Consider the following 6,078-nt stretch of genomic DNA (forward strand, 5'->3'; position numbering starts at 1 on the left):
ATTATTCAGATTACTGCCGGAAATCGAATCCGGGATCTTGGGGCTAGTAGCCTGCGCTCTTAACCACTACGCCATATGCCCGTGGGCAATTATGGAGTGAATATTTAGGGTTAACAACAAACAAGATGAGGACAAATATCCATCAAATGTAAATAATATAAACAATGTACATAATTCCTCATCTCTTAAATATAGAACAGTACATACATACATATATGTGTGTGTGAGTGTGTGCGTGTGTGTGTGTTTGTGTGTCTGCGTGTATGTGTGTGTACGTCTGTGTGTGTATGTGTGTGTGTGTGTGTGTGTCTATGTATAAAATGAAACAAACTCAATAAAGGTTAGGGATGTTTTGCGTTGGCGATGGTTATATGGTAAAATCAATAGAAAAGTAGGTGCAAAAATGGGAAGGATGAAAAAGCACGTCTGATGCAATCAAATGGAAAATCGTAAAAAAAATCCTTACTCTACGTTGATAGATCTAAAGAATGCAAGTTATGCGTAGCTGAAAGATTTCAGGTCCCTTTTAGACCTACGAACTCCACTGCACTACTGAATTCCACGTCAGAAATTTTCAGCAAATGCAAGCATACGGAGAAGTTTCTTTTGCGGAATTGGAACACATCACTCTCTGGGCTGAGCAGCTATATCGCACGCTTTAGGGCCCTTCTGTTGAGTCTATACAACTAGCTAAATGGCTTTATGGTATAAAAGGGGACACAACTCTAATTTGTTTCTTTTTTCCTTCTTTTTCCGTTGTTTTCACCTTTCCTCTTTTTGCATCCACCAGCCTCTCGTGCTCAAAGCCATAGATTGCTTGGAGACGCTAGGCGTTTTACTATAACCTTCCTGGATAACATTTCCAATGTATGAAACTATTAGTAGCTCATAGCTATATATTGTGTAGATTAAACAATATTTATTTCTCACCGAATGTAGCAAAAGTACATTTTTGAACCACATTTACATTGCAAAACAAAATCACAACCAAAATACCCAAAACTATGAACGTCTTGAAGACTATTATATTCTGGGAAATCGTTGTACTTATTTTCATCCTTCCAATTCTTTCTTTGAGATAATGAAGACCCCTGTGGGCGCGAGCAAGGTTTCGGCTGCTTGTTGTTAACTTTAATCATCACTGGAATTCATGAAGATATCTAATTAGTAGGGATTAGTATACTCTACATTTGATCATCGTCGTCATCATCATCATCACCAACAGCAGCTAAATTTATACTTGTAAAGCGGTCCTAATTCTGTAGTAAACCCACCCTTTATCTCTTCCCAACAGCGAAAGCTAATTGTCTTCCGTTCTACTCCATTCGAAAGACAATGTTAATCCCTTATTGAACACCCTGTAGGTAAACCTAATGCCTTTCTAGTACCCTTCATTTATTACGACATTAATCTCCATGTAATTCTAGGAAGATAAACCTAATCCATTCTGCTCTTATATAATTAATACTACATGAACTCTTTAAATCTTAAAATGTCGCTTCCTAATGTATCTTTGTTAGAGATAATCCATCCTGTGGTCACAAACCGGTTAAATACCCTGTCAGATCGTTCACTGCAATATATCACTCTTTCAAAAGCTGGTAAGTTGGCAAAAGTGTGCAGGTAATGACACCTCGCTAACTACGTCTTAATTAGTATACACTGCAGCACTAATTAGCAGAAATATATTTAATGCAGCATGTCAGTTTCTACGCCAAGGACACTCAAATCCGCGTCGTGATCAACATCAAACCATACTAATACTAAACTTCATCGTCCTCGCACCTCTTCTCACTCATCGCCTTCATTCTCCTCCTCTTTCTATTCCTCCTCCTCCTCCTCCTCCTCCTCGCCTTCGTTATTGTCATCACCGTCGTTATCGTCATCATTATCGTCATCATCATCATCATCATCCTCATCATTATCGTCATCGTCGTCATCATCATCATTATCAACATTACCACCATCATCATCGTAATCGTCATCATCATCATCATCATCATCGTCAACGTCGTCGTCGTCCTCGTCGTCGTCGTTGTCATCATCACCATCATCATCATCATCATCATCATCATCATCATCATCATCATCATCATCATCACCGTCATCATCGTCGTCGTCGTCATCATCATCACCGGCTTCTGCTCCTATCGCTGCTGCTGTTGCTGCTGTTGCTGCTAAGGTAGCAAGTTTATTGATTTCTGAAAAGTATCTCATTAAGTATCGCTTCTCGTAATGGTCTGGAGTGAAATAGCTGACCACTTCATTAAAACTATCTCTTAAGGGAACACGCACCGATATTTCACGCACGCCTTCATAAACAACCACACACAATACATAATATACGCACCCGCACAAAAACAGAACACATATAAAACATACACAGATCACACAAACCACGCACAAACACACATACACACACATATACACGCGTGTAGCACTCCCATATAATCTTATATATTCAGCGCCCGCATACATCTAATATAAAGAAGAATTACACACTCTCTACTTGTATTACAATAATAAACGCATATACTTAAACATACCTGAATGAGTGTATATATGCCTGCATGTCTGTATGTATTAGAAAGAAGGATAGCAGGATCCCTAAGCAGATGCTATATGGGGAACTTGTGAATGGAAAGAGACCCCGGCAGGCCTGTGGTATGCAGGACACTGACTGGGAGAACAATGCCTGTCATCGCCACGGATGGAGGAAGCAGGTAAAGGAGGGGGCCGACACTTTTGAGAAAGCCCGTATTCAGCATGAAGAACTTAAGCGTGCTCCTCGAAAGCGCACTGCTGATATAGTGAATGGGGAAAGCTTGGTCTGCAATGTTTGCAGTCGTGTATGCTTGTCAAGAGCAGGGTCCTTTAGCCACCGACGGAACCGCAAATGCAAAATATATGTTAGTCCTAGAGCGTACAATGTTCCTGAAGGTCAGCAATGGACGGCGATCATGTATGTATGTATGTATGTATGCATGAAATTCAACGAAGATAAAACTACAAATCATAGTTTGTAAATACGGAGCTAAAAACACCATTTCGATTGAAATAGTTTGAAGCTGTACGTGGGACACGAACCTACATCTTGTGTAAACATGACAGCTGTTCAACTATTATACGGAAGAAATCTTTCAAATATCCCTTTCAATTTTAGACGCTTTGTCTGAAAAAAAAAAGAAAAATTCCACTGGAAAATGTTTTCGTGATTTAATGCATAATCTTAAACCGTTCATTTTCTTTTTAGTTATAAGAGAAATATATTAATGAGCTTCGAGATTGTATAGGTAGCTATACAGCTGTTAAACTAATATGAATGCTATCGTAGGTGAATGATGTTTTCAGGTGAATGAAACAAATACGTACCTTAAATGCGTAATTAAGCCGAAATTATCTCTGTAGTGAGATAATTTAAGAAAATATATCTAACGAAGTAGTTTTATTACATTCTAAGAACACCTTGATTATATGTATACATACACACGTTCGTATTTAGATCTTGTTATCATAATACTTGTAAAACTAATCAGGAATCATTTGCACAAAACACTTTAATCTCTGTTCTGGATAGATGATGACCCAACGCAAGTAGATTAAAAACTGTACGACTGTATTGTCAGCAGATGCTTATAGTTGTTACGTAGTTAATTATATTTAAAAAGGAACCGATGTGTATTAATAAGCTGTAGGGTTTAATTAGAAAACAAAATGTGCTGTTTCCTTAATTACAGAAAAGACAGTGTTCCATGTAACAAAATGAACATTACTTACGTGAGCAGCCATTAATTTCTGTCGATGACAATGGCAACTGGAAGATCAACTGGTGCAAAATGATTAGCATTGCTTATGATAAGCTATACCATGCTATGGTATGTATGCATGTATATATGTAAGTATGTTTGCATGTATGTATGTATGTATGTATGTCTGTATGTACGTACGTATGTATGTATGTATTAATCTTTTACTCTTTTACTTGTTTCAGTCATTTGACTGTCGCCATGCTGGAGCACCGCCTTCAGTCGAACGTTTCGGCCTTCCTGTATATACATTTATAAATGCATGAATCTATCTATCTATCTATCTATCTATCTATCTATCTATCTATCTATCTATCTATCTATCTATCTATCGATCTAATTACCTTTTGTGCATTTGCATATATTCTTTGTATTTTAAACTCGGGTAGTGAATAGAAACTTGTTGATTTACATTCTTGCTTCAATCAATACAAGTCCTCAAATTTCATTTTTCTATGCCACCAATCGTATTGACTAACAATTTTATGAATTCAGAAATAATGAAAGGTATTATCCATCTCGGCTGAATTTGAGCTGTAAATAGCTTGAACTAATAACGCAGGATATTTTTTTTCGGCACTAATAATCCTGTCTGGTAGATAATATTGTTTATGAAGAGACTTACGCAGATGGTAACAAGGTTATATAAGAGAATTGATTGAGCATAAAAATATAGAAGCTTATGTTGTCTTATGGTATGCATGAAGTTTAATTTGGTAAAGTTAAGGATGAAAGGTATTGTAAATACTTTATAAAGTAGAATAGATGGGTATTTGAGAGACAATTGATGTGTAATTATGTTTATATTAATTTTTAATATTTTCTAGTTAGTTATCGGTGCATTTATGAATAGATTTTCTATTTGAGAATACACTTAAGATTTTGTAGTGAAACTACAGCAGATTGGGAGTGGGAGAACAAACATGGTGCGATGAGAGATGTAAGGTGGTTATCTAATGCAACATTTAAGGGGAATGTTTACGTGTCCTTCAAAATATAATTAAAGAATAATTGTCCTATGCGTTAGATGATGTGTAACAATGGTCAGATGAGTGAGAAATACTGGAAAATATGATATGAATTAATATTAAAAGTGTAATTAGGTGAATAAATGTATGTAGGCACTAAACATTTGTTATATTGGAAAACAGAATGTGAGTTAGGTTTTCGAATACATTTCCAGTTATAATTTTAAGGATACTTAATAGGTTATACCTGAATTATTTTTCATGTGTTTATTTCGCTGGGAAAGATTAGACGATGGAAGGTAACATCTAGGTAGAGAAGAGGAAAAGTACATAAAGTTGTTTCGAGTAAACATACGAATGACTATACACAGTAATGCCATATCGCGGTTCACCTATCGCGCACTCAGTATATCATGGACTTTTCTGGTTCATATATGTAAATTTGCATCGTTGTCTCCGCAGAATATCGCGGGTTTCTGCGGCCGATGGGTATTTATATTGTTTTAGATGTTATTTATTTCTGTGGTAAAAATAAGGATTTTCACGCCTAGAAGTTAATAAATGAAAATGGAGTACAGTACTGCACTGTATCACACATTAATTAAAATATATTAAAAGAAAATATGGAATGTACCGTAGATGAATAAACAAAGAATCGCACATACTGTATGGAAAATGAAACTTGGGAAGCGAGTGTGGTGTTATTTTGAATTTAAAATAAAATAAATATATAGAAATTATAAAAATGATAAGAAAATATATATACAATACAGTACTGTTTCTACGTCGCGGACTTTCACCTATCGCGAAAGGTTTTGTAACGTAACACTCGCGATAGTCGAAGGATTACTGTAATATCTATATTATGTCTATATGTATGTGTGTTTTAGTGTATAAATTAAAAGATGCTTGGTTTGTTATATTTGTATTAGAATTGGAAAATACATATCCTCCAACAGATCTCCCCAAACATTATTTTTGGGATATTTTGGGGTTATTTTGCTGCTTGAGGCGGTTCCTTTTAGGTTTATTTTTTCATCTTTATAAATTGCATTACTTTTCCAATTATAATACAAATAAAAGAAACCAAGCATCTCTTTAATTTTTTTTCTCTCCATTTTCGTTTATTGACATTTTAATTTTATGAGACTGTTTCTAACATATATATTGATGATCTTCCTATCAATATATTTGGTTAAACGCAGTTGGCATCAGGATTGTTTTTAACAATTCCTTACGTGGATATTGTTTTCTCAAATTTTGAATATATATATATATATATATATATATATATATATATATAT

Source organism: Octopus bimaculoides, chromosome 12 (genome assembly GCF_001194135.2).
Source record: "Octopus bimaculoides isolate UCB-OBI-ISO-001 chromosome 12, ASM119413v2, whole genome shotgun sequence".
In the NCBI taxonomy this organism is placed as follows: domain Eukaryota; kingdom Metazoa; phylum Mollusca; class Cephalopoda; order Octopoda; family Octopodidae; genus Octopus; species Octopus bimaculoides.